General features: G+C 35.2%; 1 protein-coding gene across 1 annotated transcript in view; it reads left to right on the top strand.

The window, feature by feature from the left end:
- AASDHPPT (aminoadipate-semialdehyde dehydrogenase-phosphopantetheinyl transferase) overlaps positions 1-16,380 on the top strand; it is a 34,602-nt gene that overhangs the window by 2,005 nt on the left and 16,217 nt on the right. The window lies entirely within an intron of this gene.

Below are 16,380 nucleotides of genomic sequence, written 5' to 3'. Positions count from 1 at the left end.
CTGGTAAAAGACAGAACTTAACAAGCTTTAGTTGTTGGCCTCTTTATTTGTATGAAATGTTGCGCTAACCTGACTATTAGTGAACTTCAGGACCCAAATTATCCATTAGAATTGTAGCAAAGTGTATTTTTAAATACAGTTTTACAAAGATCATTTAGCTCACAAATGTTGATAGATGTGTGAGTGGATTAAGGGAGAAACATACCGGGATTTACAATTTACTGGAATTTTAGTTTTTGAGAATCTTTCTCAAATGTTTAACCAGATATGACAGTAATAGCTGTGTTCTTAGAAAATCTCTCTTCACAGTCTTCAATTTGCCCAGCATTTTATGCTACAAAATAATTTGTATAGTAAGGTAAAGATTCAAATAAACCCTGACTGGATAACTTCTGCTCTGATCACTTTGCACCTTTTTAATGATTATTATGAGTGTACATTTTTGGATTGGCATGTTTTAGATAAGATGCACCGAAACTTTACTGCAATCCTTAGTAAAGTTCTCTGTGACTCACTCCTATCTACTGTAAACCCTCACTGTGAAGGTTGTGGTCAGCTCTCTAATTACTCATTTGAAAAATAATTCCCGTTTCAGCAGGTAAATAATGAAAAGCAAAACGTTCAAACATTCTTCTTTGTATTTTAAGCTTTTCATGGTAAATGAGAAATTTAAAGTCATTTATACATGCCATATGTGGAGGCAGGGATATCTTGCATCCTCTGCTGGCATTTTAAAGACACATTGTCCAGCTGACAAATCTTATGAAATGTGTTAAACTCTCCTGAAAGTAGGAAATAACTGTGAAGAGTAGAGGTTTAACTTTACATGTTGCTTTAGAAGCCTGTATTCGTATTCCATCTCCATTTTGGAATATAATGCATTCAACTGTGTAAGAGAATATAATTTTATGTTTTTTCCAGTTAATAGAAAAAATCTTTTAACTTCAATATTAGCTGACTTTATTAAAAAAAAAAATCTCATTTCTACTGCTTCCTTTCTCTTGCATTTTTTTCTTATTTATTCACTATTCTCTTCTCATTTCCCTCATGTTAAATCAATGAAATAGTGGATAACTCAATGTCCATTGATCTATTGCTCATTCTGCAGGCAGTGTCAGAACAAATCAAGGTTCTTTTAGCTAGTGTCTGAGTGTATTCTTCATTCAGTGTCCCTGGTCACTGCTGTTATGAGAGGTGTGGAATCAAAGTTAGGCTGTCAGTATATATTGTCACTTACTCTTAGTTATATCACCTTTAGCAGGCTAAATTTAGGAAAAAAAATATCCCGAGTTCATCCTATCGATGACGTTTTGGTTGCTATTCTGCTTCTGTCGTGTAGCTTTTTGGTTGCCTGTCCCAGGGTACAAAAATAACAACATGAATCTGAAGTTCAGAGTAGGATTTGGTATCAGGGAGTTTAATCTCAGCAAAAATGTAGGAAAAACAGTGAAACTGAACTCAGTTTTTAGTTAAGTAACAACAGAGGTTAGATACAACATTCAGTTCTTCTTCAGTAGTAGGAGTGTCTCCTGCCAATGTGTCCTAGAATTGTTGATGGCAGCAGTCATGACCTCTTACTGTAAAGCAAATATTGCCCTGGGCAGCTGCATTCAGCAGCTGCATGGATTTAATTTGTGAATATGAGCTGGTGAGACTAAATAACGCTTTGAGATCTGATACATGCTTCAGTGTTTTCAGTGGTTATTCTGGAGATGCTCGTGATTCCAAAGAGTAAATGATGGAATTAAATTGGTGCTTTTGTAATAAAGCGATATGGAAAAACTATATATGCAGATGACCAGTCTGAAACAAGTTAGTGACAGATGCAGCCTGCTGGAATTCCTGAACGTGGATTCCTGAGCATGGGGTCCTTTATCCATGGCTACTTTATCTACCTCTTCCTCTTTTGTCAGAGATCTAGGTGTATGTTAACAGAAAAAGGGACTACTAGGGCAAGTCAATGTATCCGCTGTCTGAATTCATGGTGGCAGGCTTCATAGTGTATACAGAGGAGTAAAAAATGCATCATTACAAAATTTCTGGCTTTCTTTTCAGGTATCTGAAGTTTGGCAGCTAGCATAGTCTGTCCTGAAGTAATTTAGCTCTCAACAGCTTGTATACATATTTTCTATCTTTTGACAAGGAGAGAAAGGAACTTCAATACTTGACATTATGCATAGAAATAACTGTCATAAGCGTGTCAGTGCCTGGTTGTGCAATTATTTTCCACATTATGTAACTTTACATAAATATTTATGGATTAATTTAAAAAAGGCTCTAAATTTTAAAGAGGTTTTGTTTATGGCCATACAACTTCCTTTTTTGGAATTATAATTTGTATTTTTTAAAAAGAAATATGATAGTAGTAAAAACTTAGTAATTGTATTTGGGAAAGTGAGCCAGCAAATAAGCAATATTAAGGATATAATTTTAAGTTATAGTCTCTGTAATATGAACTAAAACTAGCAGTTTTTTCACCTAAAATTTTTCTAGGAAATACTTTTGTTTTAGTAAAATTACATGGAACTGGTTTTACTGCTGTGCTATGAATATGTAACTTTGCCAGTATTGTTTTATGTGATAGTTCCACTGCGTGGTGCTCTTGCTCTGCAGTTGCAAAGTACATTATATTTCTGAGAGTGAATCCACTATAAATCTCTTTCTCTGGAATAGCTACAATGACAGAGTTCCCTATGTACAAAGTAGATTACAGTAATTCTGATTTCTTTTTTTTTTTCTTTTCCTTCTTCAAATGGTTGTTTAAATACAAAGTACTTCATCTTGTGATGTTATCTAACAGAACCTTGATCGAGGTCTTCGGTATTCTAGTTCTTATACTTCTTTATTGTTCAACCAGTGAACAAAGTATGCAGTACAAATATACAAGAGAGTATCATGCAGCTGAAAGTTTTAAGAAATAGGGTATTAAATTGTGTGTTAGCATGTAACAGGGAGACTTAGTGCACATAAACATCTGATGTCATTTCTTAATGTGTGCTATCTATTTTTGTTTTACTGCGGTGGAATAAAAAGCCACCTCTTTCCATATTACTTTTGCTGTATCATTAAAATCTGAAAAATGAAACAACTGCAAGACATAGCCTTCAAAGGTGAAGGCAGGCCACAGAAGAAGCTATTCTTAGCAGCACAAATAGAGACAGTTCTGCAAAAGTTCCACAGGTATGCAACAGTTTGTCATGTTTTTTCCTCTATTCAGATATTGAACTAAATAATTAAGTGACAGTAGAAAAGGAAAATGTCCTCTTTAGGTATTGTGTGTTCTTGCCTGTTGTTTATCAGGCAGGTTGTTGTTGTAGATTTAAATCAGACTCTTGATTTTCTTGTTTTTGAAGGATTATTGAGAACAATGATTTTTTTTCTTCTCTTTAGATCAGTTTAAGATGAATTCTTGAGTCATTTGGGAAAATGCACACTGTACTGTAAATTTGTTAATGGAAGTGGTTGTGGACATTATTTGGCAAGAGAGGTAATGCATATAAAATTATTTTAACCATTTCACAAAATAAATGAGAAGGGTTCTCACAGTACTACTAACTCCTGTGGAAAAACTCAGCTTGTGATAATGTATTTGATTTTTAACTTACGGACAAGATTTTGCAACCAGTATCAACTTAGTTTGAATGGTGTGTGGGATGTTGATTTACCAGTGACTTAAACCCTGTAAAGCAGAACATTTTCAGAGGTTTAGGAAATAATTATAGCTTAAAAAAGATTTCTTTGAGCATTTGAAAAAAGTTTAGATCTTAAGTTCAAGAGCTTTCCTGCTGTGGAAGTGAATTTCTTTTCAGTGATGTGATTTTTTAGTTTGGATGGAATTACAGAAGTAAATTAACAGTTCGTTCCTGATCTTTCATAATCAGTCTGCAATCTTCCATACCTATTGCATTACTGTTACTTTGATCCTGACATCTCCAGCCTCAAAGTAATTCCAGAATTAAATGCTTGACATGCAATAGAATTAGCTTTTCTCATATTTTGGTTTTATGCTGCGTTTGCTTATTAAAAGATACAAAAGGGTAAATTTTCTGCATGTGAGTTTTGCAGAAAATTAGTTTGATCTAAAAACTTCCCCTAGAAAGAAAATACTTTCCTAAGAAAGTAGGCTATTATGTACAAACACCTGATCGATTGAAACTTTTTCTCTGCGACAATGAAATATAAACAGAACTTAACTAATTTTTCTCTTTTCATTGTCATTATTTCATCATTGAGGTGGGATGATACAAGGGGTGATAGAGATCTTCAACTCAGATGTCACATATGGCCCAGAGTATCTAAGTCACACATGAAGAAGCTAAATCCCGTACCTTAGTCTAGCTAGTAGAGGAAAGCTTTCTCTCTCCAGCCAGTTATTAACTTTGCACCATTTTTTTTTGGTAGTCATAACCTAAACTGAGAGTTAGGCACACCTAAATAATAGTTATTTGACATGTTTTTTATCTAGCAGCTATGTTCAAGTTTTTGAACTTGTAGTGCTTTTTTAATTGCTGTTTTTCAGCCTTTGCAATAAGAATATCTTGACCTAGAAAGAAATGCCAAACCAGATTGTTCTTTGGAGTGCTTTTGTCCTTTTTACTGTGCCTTAACTTTACCTTAGGCAAAGTTTTAATTGTTTTTGGTTTTATTGTTGTATTTCAGTAAATCTCATAGCAACAGTAAGCATCGAATCTTTTACTACAAGAGATAATTGCCAAATTATTAGCTAATGGTACAGCTACAGATATGTAGATGCACATTTGGGATGAAGACATTAATGGAGGATTGAGGTTAAATGCCACTTCTAGTTGATGGAGGACAGAGTTCATAAATATGAAAATGGATCACTTTTAGATGTAGTGTTAAAACAGTTAGCTAATATCCTTGTTGAACTAACAAATCATAGTAGTCTATGCCCTTACCGAAGTAAACAGGGAGGAATTTCTTTGTTCTATTAGAAAATGGGAAGAAACAGCCATCTTAAACATACTCTTAAGGAATACATGTATTATATAAAAGTTTCATTATTGTGCTCTATTTAGTCACATTTCTAACACTGTTTTAACCTGGAATTACATCATGTTTGTGAAAACATTTGCACATCCTGGTAATTGATTAATGCTTGATAAAATGTGAAAGGAAAATTTGATTTTGTGATTGAATCTCCTCTTTGAGGGGAAATTGTTTCTTTCTAAAGTCTATCTTAGTCCTCCGTGGCTGTTTTTTAATAGGAAATCACAAAACCATTTGGAGTAAAATAGAAACCAATAGCAAAATGCAGAACAGTAAAAATGAATTTGTGGAGAATAGACGTGATGAAAATGAGGGATAAATTAACAATTATGAAAGCAAAAAACTTAAACCAGGAGCTTTTAGTAAAAATAAGAGGTGGAACAAAGACAAACTATAAGAGCACTTATCTGGTTTTGGTTTAGTTCGGTTTTGTTGTTGCCATGTTGTTTGGTTTTTTTTCCCTGAAGTATCCTTCTGCACACTGAATTTATAATATCATAATTTATTCCTTAATTAGTCTTTTGTGAAATTAAGTTATAGATTCAAAATGAGGCGCTGAAGAGAATTGATTTTTTAAAAAATATTTTTTAAAATTTTTTTTTAAACAAAACTAAAATTTCTTCTCAGCCCACACTAATATGGATGTTGTCTGTGCAGGAATTAGTTTAGAGCTCTTACTGGTTTCCGGGTTGGGAGACAGTGTTTTAGAGACAGTTTTGCAGAATTTTAGACTGACTTATGAAATGGCAGAAACGTATCTCAAATATTTAACATCTCCCCTCAGTAACTGTAAAAAACCAGCCCTAGCTGGATTTCCCTGATTTATTTCCTTTCTAAGAGAAATTCTGATTTTTAACAAGGCAAATATTTTTATATTTCCTCACTAAAGGTGACAGGTTGCAGTTGTCATGTCAAGTTTTCAGGAAAGTTTAGGAGTAGGAGACTTGATGCTTCTGTAAGTAGCTATTTTCGTATATCAGGTTGATACCATAAGTTCAAGGCATTCATGCCTGTTTATGTGCTGTGTTGCATTTTGATGGAAAATCCAATTGTGTGGTGCATTTAAAAAATTGTTACTTGCCGTATATAGTTTTCCTATCTGTTCATCAGAATTGCTGGGTTTTCTAATAAACATGTAGATCTTTTTCATAGCAAAAACCAATTTAATAAAAACATAGCAAACACTTGGAGATGGTATCTGCAAGAGTAGATATAGCTGATGCAGGTGAACGGACTGTTGAAGTTCATTAATTTTTCAGTTGTGGGCCATGCTCTGCGTTTGCTGTATTGCAATACATTTATCTTCCTCTTGCATCTTTTTTTCTGTCTCTCCCGTTGGCTGGATAAAAGACAATCCCTGCAGTGGCTGCTCTGGAGCTCTGCAGAAGTTGATTTTGTGTTGATGGGGGAGAAGGATGCGGCGGGACAACATGCTGAATGACTAGCTGGCTGTTGTCTCTTCTCTGTGGGAAGACCAAACAAAACATGCTGGGTTTTAGCTGTCAAGTGGGCCAGTCTTTCAGCTGCTGACAAAGCAAATGGCTTTGCAAGGTTTGGGGGGTTTTTTTGGTTTTTGTGTGTGTTTGTTTTTAAGCATGTTCTTATGTGGTTACTTTCACGGTTATATAGGAGAGATTGATATCCAAATTTTAAACACTAATACTACTTTGCTCATCTTGTACTGTTTCTTGGACTTCATTTTGAAAGGGAAAGAGAGGGAAGAATGGTGTATACACAGAAGTGGGTATGTTTTAAGTGTGAAAATGATAAGGGACCTTTTTACTGCACTTGACTATGAGATTCGTGTTCTGGCATAGGCTTCTGTGCAGTGTCCTGACTTCTGCCACTCTTGTTCAGTGGCTTCATTACTGGAGTAGGATATAATGATGTAGGACATACTTGCAGAGTGTGTGTGTTTCAATTGTGAGGACCAGTTCCACACCAAACACCAAATTTAGAAGTGAGATCTCTCGTCAGACTCTTTCAGAGTAACCAGTGCAGTCTGAATCAGATTGTGCTTTCTAAGGTTGCAGAGCTTCCTAGGGGAGGGAAAAATTGTATTAGTCAAATCAAGGATGTGTTAGGAAGTATGTATCATGTAGTCAAATTCATATGGAAGATGAAGATGACTTAGGTACTGGGAATTGGCTTTTTTCCTCCTCTGTTGTTCAATATAATGTTTATATACTAAGCACCAAGTAGATCCTGATGCACCCCCTGGGTTCTTCAGTGGTAGTTGTTTCTTAGAGTTGGGAATACTCACCCTATAATTACATTTTCACTAAAGTGCCATTTCCTGCTACTACTATCTTAATACTTTTATGGTTCAGTAGCGAGCATTAGCGATACCATGTGGAGTGGTTTTGCAGTATATGTGACTTAATATGAAGATAGAACTGTGTCATCCTCCCTGTTCTGGAAGTTCTATGTGTCTGACAGCAGCACCGTATATACATACATACATACATACACACACATGCATGTATATATACATGCAGACCAGTATATGTGTGTATATGTATATACATCTATATGCTCTTTTATATACATATATATTAATATGTGTGCGTAGATACATATGTACACACACACGTTATATATACAGGCCCTCTAGTACATTATTTCATAAAATGTAATAAAACGTTTGAGAGATCTGGTGGCTTGGTAGTGCCACTGTAGTGTAAGGCTATAGATGGTCAGGCACATATCTTATGTGTGGGTGCTCTTGCAGTAGCAACATCTTGAGGTTTTTGTTGACTTTTTAGAGTAACAAAAGAAGATCTAGCCTCATTAAAACACATTCTATTCCTAAGTGTCTGTTACGCTTAAAGAGATCTGAGCATGTTTGACTTTTTTTGACCTTTTATTTTTCATCTGTAGTTGCATCCTCACAACTCGCAACCATAATGGCTTTATAAAATATATTTTTGTGTTTATTTATATTTTTGGGTTTTGTGTTTATTTTTAGTGTGATGCATCATAATCTCATGAATGTTGAAAACAAGTGGAGTTCCTGCTGATCTGCCAAAATGGAACGATTGCTTTAACTGTTTGATATGTTCTATAAGGGAAAACTGTTCAAAATGCCATTTTCGTGGGGTAATTTACTTTTTTGCTGAGATACTGTGGCTACCTAGAGCTCTGATAGCTGTGGTCATACAACCTCTTGGAAAGAGCTTAAGCAAATAAAAGTTATAAATATTAACATAGACAAGTTAAGAAAGAGTTTCTTATTTTATTACTACTCATCATCATTTTTGCTGTTACTGTTTAGGTATAAGTAAGTACATTACATTAGAAGAATTTGGGATTCCTCAATCATCTGAATGATTAAGACCCTGGTTATTTAAAATGCTTTTATTTTCTCGACTCGAAAGCAAGCCAAAACCAGGCACTTGCACCCAGATGTGATTATGTCATTAAGCTCTTCAATGGCAAGTATATATTATAGTTGAATATTTGGCATAGAAAGAATATATAAAATTAACTGGAGTGCGAACAAAATTTGAGAGGATGTGGCATTTATTTGTGTATTTTCAGAACAAATGACAAAAAGCATATATCTGTCTCAGACGTTACACTACTTGTCTGTAAATTGATCAGATGTGAGATATCCATTTAATAGGTCGTGACTTTTCTTCAGTTTTTTTTTTTTTTTTTTAAATCCAGTCTGTAACTCTGTCAAACTTGCTATTCAGTGCAGTTTTGGAGGGAGAGCTATCTAATCCAGTATGATTCTTTACTTTCTTTTGTTTAACATTGACTATCAGGGCAGCTTGCTAAAATATTCATCACTGCTGTTAGACCAGATCACAGTAATCTGATTGAAACCTTAGCAGTTTCTCTGATATTGCAGAGACTGAATGATCCTAATTGCAGAGAAAATATCAAACTTTATTAAATTATGTCAGTGTTTTTATGGCTTTTCCATTTTTACAATCCGGGAAACGTTGAGTAATGGAAAGGAGGCAACCTCAAATTTTCTGACATTTTAAAGTTAATGCTGAGGCATTTAAAGTTCTCTGATGTAGGCCAAGATAAAACATATCACTGGTAGTTACATGACAAGAATGGATGTTTAACATATATTATTATATCACTGGGAGAACTGCAGGATGGTAGCAGGAAGTGGAGAGGTCACAGAATGCAAATCCAATTTCCAATTCACACCAAAGCAGTGTGAGCTAATAGATTTATAAAACATGCTTTGTTAATTTTCTGTCTGGTTCTTCTAAGTTAGTCATTTATCTAGCTAATTATTTGTCTAGTGTTGTCAGTTTCTAAACATCTGTACAAGGGTTAGTTGGTCCTAATAAACAATTAGGACTTAGGCATCTGTTGCAGAAGAAATGGTTTCTCTGTATCAGTTTACTTTGGTTTCCTTTAGAGGTAGTAAAACATGATCAAATATGGCTTGTGTCCTACACCAGAAGGATTGTCAGTCCAGCAGCCCATGACTCAAACTCTATTCATTCTATATAGTTTGCTAGTTTGCAGGATTTATAGCGAGCCTGTGTTTCACATTAGTTAGTACGTTTCCCATTGTCACTTTGCCTGTTTGCCACCTGAAAATAAATTGATATATATTGATTAGATAATAGGTCTTGATAACTGACCTGTTCCTTTCATGCAGTTCAAGGCAGTTAAGAATCTGTTCATGCTCTGGGGTTTGGTGTTTGGTGCGTGTGTGTGTGGTGGTGGTGTTTGGTTTTTTTTGATTTTTCTTTTTTGTTTTGGTTTGGCTTGTTTGTTTGTTTTTCCCAGGGAATTAGTTGATCAAAATGAGCTGGCAGTACTATCTTTTAGCTTTCAGTTTCCATGGGTTTGTATGTAGACCACAGTATAAACTAGTCAGTTTGTATCTGACCAATAGAATTTGAAGACTGTAAAAGTAAAAATTGAAGTGAGGAAGGTCAGTCATCTACTCTTCTCACTGGTTTTTGGGAGGGCATGCCATGGTTTTAATAACTTGTGGTACAACAGGACAGTTATTGCCTTTAAGTGTACATTGTCTTATCAAAGCTGACTTATGATTCACCTGAAGTTTGTAACAGTGCAAACAAAATACCAATATGAAGATTTCTGTTAGTCCTATTCACTATTGATAGCATAATTTACATGGATCTTAATTCCAATTGTCTTTTATCTTCCTACAAATGGAGCTTGTTTGGCTTTTCTATCAGATAGAAAAATGGGGAAAAAAGAAATATAGTATGTTTTCTTATTCTTCACTCCTACATGTTTTTTAAATCAATCTTTTGTATCTGTTCTGAGGTTTTGCTGTTTTACAGTAAAAATGCAAAGCAGATTTTTTGGCCTAGTCTTTATAAAAAAATTAATAAAATGTTCAGTTGTCATTGTAGTGGAAAAGACGGCATTATATATTTCAATGTAAGTAGTTTATGAAAAAAATCCAAGATGCACACACATGTATGTGCAGGTTTATCTGTATAAAGCGTGTTTACTTTCCATGTTTAATAGTCTTTTCTGGTATCACTCACTATTTATCAATCTTCCTGAAATTTCTAGGACATTGCTTTCACAGCTGTGTTAATATTACATTTAATTTGTTCTGTGAACTACTCTGGTTTCAAATCTGCATTATGATGTGATAGGAGTGTGAGGCTTAAGTGTCTGTAGATTAAAGAAAAATCAATGAAAATTTATCTTGGTCACAAGGATGAAACCTCTGACTTCTGTTGTGCATATCAAACAAATTTAGACACCAACTGGAGCAACCAGTTAGAGATTTGCTGGATGCATTTTCTCTGTTGGCTACTGTTCCCTAAGAAGCAAGTTAATGAGTGTTATGGGAAGGAGGCAGAGCTCTACATATTCTAAGGAAAAAGGACTTTTAAAGTTAGGACATTTAATAGCTGAACCACCTAGTCAATTTTGTTCTAATGCAAATTAACATATAGGTTTGTATTTGTTAGGCAATCAGATACTGGGACAAATTGTGGTTGGTTAATTGGATATTATGGAAAGAAGCTATAATATGTTTGGGTTAACTGTATTAGTTTTCTGTTGACTCTCTTGCTTTTCGGTAAGATGATACAGTGTAAAAACAAAACCTGCTTCTTATATTTAGAGGTGGTCATGCTCTGTAACAAAAATTTTTCAAGTGTTGAGTTTACAGTAGACTAGAAAAATGTTTTCAGAATTTTAGTTAGTATGAACAAATGCAAAAAGAAAGAACGTGCAATGATTTGTGTGAAGGCGAGAAAAGGGCTGAACTATAAAGCCTTATACAAATTAAAATGTGTTTTCAAATGAGAGAGAAGGGGCAATATAATTCTGGTCAATACTGAAAAGAATTAAAGTTTGTGTCCCATTTCTCTTGAAAAGAAGCTATATAAATTTTGAACAGTATATTAACAGAAAGTTAGGAAATCAAGTGGCATGGGTAAGTAAGAGCTATTTATACAAAGCACTGGAAATAGCTTTAAAGTTTACATTGCCAAGAACTACCACATTCAAAATTTGTAGCTGTTAATTTTTTTAAGGCTTATGGTGAAGTTATTTCATTGATGACTGAAGAGATATGCATTTCTGAAAAGAAAAAACCTCTTATTGATAACATTTTTATGATTAGGCTTCTATACTAAATCTTATTTTTAAGGTATTATCTCTTTTCACAATTACCCTCTGTTATTGTTGGATTTTTGACAGAATACTTACAGTAATCATTACATTCAATTTCAAAGCAAGAAAACTCTCAAAGTGGAGCTTATTTTCCTTAATCCCCTTGACCCAGGCAAGTTTGGTTTCATGTTTAATTGAAAAAACTCATCCCTACCCTCCCACCCCATTGTCACGTTAATAACTCTCGTGCCAGTGGCTCAGTTTTTCTATCTGCTCAGATGCACTCTCCCAATTCCCGACAGAATCAAAATCAGCAATTTTCTCATTTCTTTGTTTGAAACCCTTTATCCAGGTTTTTCATAGATCTACTCCTATCACAGTTTTTCTTCTCTTAGAGAAAACCAGCAAATGATGAGTGGCTGTTCTTTCAAAGAGTTTAAATAGTTGATGGGGATATGTATCTTTTCCCATTAATCATAAGCCATCTGTGGAAGCTTCCTGTTTTTTCTCTGCTTCCAACTCCTACTTATTTTTCAAATCTCATATGAAAACACGTCTTATCTCTCTTATGTATTCCTAAAATCACAAAATTGAATTTATTCCATTTCATTGAACCCCCAGCTAGTTAGATGCTTGACCAATCACATAAATATTGTACAATTTCCTGATGCTTACCAATTTGAATAAGTAATTTACATACATAAATATTTTCTTGAAGTGCACACATTGTGTGTTACAGGAATCTCACTTTGCTACTCAGATGGACAAGATTAAGTATATTGGATTTATTGGAATCAGAATCTACATTCTGGTTCTTCAGAAGCTGTAAATATGACTTACAAGAAGGAATATTTGAAATGCAGTTTTCAGCATTTCGATTTAATTTTTCCACATAGTTGTATCCCCAGCTATTTTTTTGGCTCAGTGTTTTAAGTATTTCTTTGAATAACCCTGAACGCTGGGAAACGAGTGCTGGATTATGTTAGCAAGGGCTCAGGATTGTGTGAACCCAGCTGTGTGGTGTCTGCTCTGGAGCTTGTTTAGTGTATGGAGGTTTAGAAGCACAGAGAGATCAGATGTGCAGTTTTCTACAACCTTCATAGGCATATCTTAAACAAATCCTTTTCCTTTACTGCTGCATGTTAAATAAGAAACAATAATACAATTACGTAAGTTTCAATGAGTGTCTGACCTTCTCATTGTTCATTGAAAACAAAGATAGAAAGTATTCCTAGAAGTGTTTGCATTATACGTGTGTGTTACAATAAAAACATTTGTTCTTTTAGAGAATCTGTTTTTCAGTTTTTTGCTGACAGTTCATTTTTATCGTGCTTTTCCAGTTTATAGATCTTTTTTTGAGAATTTTCTTAGGATTTGCTCTAAGAAAAATACTAAAGTTTGCATGCATTAAGGATTTTAGAGCATTTATGTACTAGAATTCCACCTACATGTACACTGCAGCCAAATTTCTCATATTGTAAAGAAGAAGAAACCATGGCACAGTGAAGTGTGGATAGAAAGTTCACATTTTTAGTTATTTAACAAAGTTCTGAAGGTAAAGCCAAAACCTGAGTATAAGAATGTTTATCATGTTATGTCATTTTTGTGGTGAATACTTTGCAAGTCTTGGGGAAGATCCTCTGAAATTTTGAAAAATGCTTTTAAGAATAATTTAATATGTCTAATTGAAAACCCTTATAAATACGTCTTTATCTTGCCTTTATTTCATGTCAGAGTTCTAACTTGCATTCCAGTTTCTTTTGTATTCTGTTGTATGGTCTTTGTATTTTTCTTGTAGAAAATATTGTGGTTTCATGAAGATGGTGACAATATTGAGACACTTGGTTTTCGTTACTTAAATTTTTACAGAGTAGGCTTTGAGATTACCAAAAATGTTTAGCACTTTTTCTAAACTTCACTGAGAGAAAAATATAGGCAATAAACACAGAGGAAAATACTCTAGACGGTCTTAGAAAATTACCATCAGAATAGGAAGCTCAGTTGTTCAGGGCAGGACCCAACTGAAAGGTGACTAACTGTGACTTTATCTTGCCTTGGGCCCCAAATGATGAAAAATGAAAAGGAGGCTGAGGGGAAACCTTCTCACTCTCTACAGCTACCTGAAAGGAGATTGTAGCATGGAGGGTGTTGGTCTCTTCTCCCGAGTAACAAGTGATAGGATGAGAGGAAACAGCCTCAAGTTGCACCAGGAAATGTTTAGATTAGATATTAGGAGAAACTTCTTTGAGGAAAGGGTTGTCAGGCATTGGAACAGGCTGCCCAGGGAAGTGGTTGAGTCACCATCCCTGGAGGTGTTTAAAAGGTGTATAGGTGTGGCACTTAGGGACATGGTTTAGAGGTGGACTTGGCAGTGTTATGTTAATGGTTGGACTCAATTATCTTAAAGGTCTTTTCCAACCTGAATGATTATGTGGATGATCATATGTAGACTATATCATGTGTAAGCCAAAATTGTATCCAATATACTTGTTAGCTCTAAAGTATGCATACTGGAATAATTTGGCATGAAAGCTCTTTGGTGTATTTTTAATTAAATTTATTTTTTTTGTAAACTAGAACTTGGACTATTAAATTGAAATGGTCATAGAAATAAGTTCAGGTGTTTGTGTAATTGTTGATAGGTGAGTTTATTTCTGAAACGGTTTGCAAATAGGAGGTAATTTAGAAATGCAAATTTAAAACCAACTGAATAATTGCTATAGGGGTCTTGTTCCTATTCTTTCAAAGGAAGGTTTTAAATATGGTATTTTTGAGGCATTTTTGCTCCAAGTAAAAGCAAAAAAGGTAGCATCTGAAAGAAAACTGCCTACTGCTTCTAGTTTTGTCCCCTCCTCATCCCCCAGATCATGAGAGATGGGAGAACATTGAGGGGGGGTTTAGTGAAGGGTCACCAATGTGATTAGAGGATTCAGGAGTTTGACCTTTGCAGAAATCTTGATGGAGTTGGGTTTGAGCCTGAAGAGTGGATCTGAGGACATGAATCTTATCACAATCTATTTGAAAGATAGCTGTAGAGAAGATGTGGGTAGCTGTCTTCAGGATGCACAGGAACAAGGTAAAAGGCAACAGGCTCAGGTTTCTTCAGGGGAAAGTCTGTCTGGATTAAAAGAAAAAAACCCTTTACCATAAGAACAGTAAAACACTGGAGTAAGTTGCTCAGAGAAGGGGCGAAAGACTCCACTTGACAGGGCCATGAGTAACCTAACATAAGGCTTTGTTTTCAACATAAGATTGAACCAGATGGTCTCCAGAGGTCCTTTCCAACCTAAATTTTTCCTTCATTCTGTGAATCTATCATTCTGTGATATTCAAGCAAATATGGAGAAATGGATTAGGCAGGCTGTGGTACTGCTAGTAATTTGTGGAGAATAATAGTCCTGTCTCCTCTAATGTGATCCATTCCTCAGAGCGAAGCAACTATGCTGTGTGAAATGGGAGGGGGATGGCAGTTCAGGAGAAGGTAATGCCTGAGCTTTTCAGAGGAGGGACATGACGGATGGCTGGAGTGGAGGGAGAAGTACTGTGTAAATTTGAACAGGAGCGTTGAGAAGGGTAGCTGAACAACTCAAGAAACCTAGGACAAAAAAAGGGGGTAAGTAAGGAGTGAGAAGGTGGTAGCATGTGGGTTTGATGTACACTTGGTGTACTAAACAGTTGAGTATTGAGTGTATTCACCATGCGTGCTAAGGTTTGGATGGTGGAAGGGCTGACAATGTGGGAGGCGTTATACACCTCAAGGTGCTGAAGGTGGGTAGTGTGGGGTGTCCTGGACAGTCTTCTCTGGTAGGGTGAGTAGCTCAGGGTCACTGAAAACAGGAGAACTCTCTGAAAGTAATGGAGGAGAAAGGGTACACTGGGACACTCTTGAATTTTTTTGTAGTTTGAATCACCTGAAGAGGCTGGTACCTTACCACTGTTGTCTAAAATACTTGGGAGAAGAAGAGTAATAATTAAGTGGATTGTTTTGAGCAAGTGTTAACACAGTTATTTGATCATAAAATGGGTCATATAAACGCAGAGAGATGAAAGACAATAACTTTCTCCAGGTCAAACAAATTTTTTTTTTGTTATTTTTCATTGTTACAGGGAAGTCAGATTGACTAAGTAGATGTTTCATTTGCCTTGGTATTCCATCAAAACATACTTGATATTGTGGTTGTTGGGGTTTTCTTATTATTATTTTCAGTATCATCATTTTCTCCAGAATTAACTAATTCTGTCCGGAGATTGTTCTGGATCATTCCATTAGCTGACTATTGCAACTGCCAACAAAGCTTCTGTCTCAAGATATTTTCTTCACTTCAGTCTATAAATGAAATTGAGGGCATCTCTGAAATGTCACTGCCATGTCCTGTGTGATGTATACAGTATGTCAGATTAAACTTTGCAATATGATCAGGAAATTGTCAGAAAACCTGAACGTGTGCTTTAGTCTGACATTACTTGGCTCAGATCAATTATTACTGCTGTCAATACCTGTTATTATATAGGACAACCACTTTATATCCCTGGTTTAACATGGGGAACACTGGTGTGGAGAAGGGCAGTTCTTTGCCTATAGTCCCTCACAGAATCACTGGCAGAGCTGCAGGTAGGATCTGCATCTTTGTTAAGCAATTATCTAGTGATGGGTTTTTAAAAGTAGTGTGGTGTTGGGAGAGGAGACTATGATTTGGATTAAATATGAGTATTTTTTTTAAATAAGAACATTGCATAACCAAAAAATTTTGTCTCAATATATGGAATTATCTCAATCCAGAATTT

This window comes from Caloenas nicobarica, chromosome 1 (genome assembly GCF_036013445.1).
Source record: "Caloenas nicobarica isolate bCalNic1 chromosome 1, bCalNic1.hap1, whole genome shotgun sequence".
Lineage (NCBI taxonomy): Eukaryota > Metazoa > Chordata > Aves > Columbiformes > Columbidae > Caloenas > Caloenas nicobarica.
This window is presented reverse-complemented; position numbering and strand designations above follow the sequence as displayed.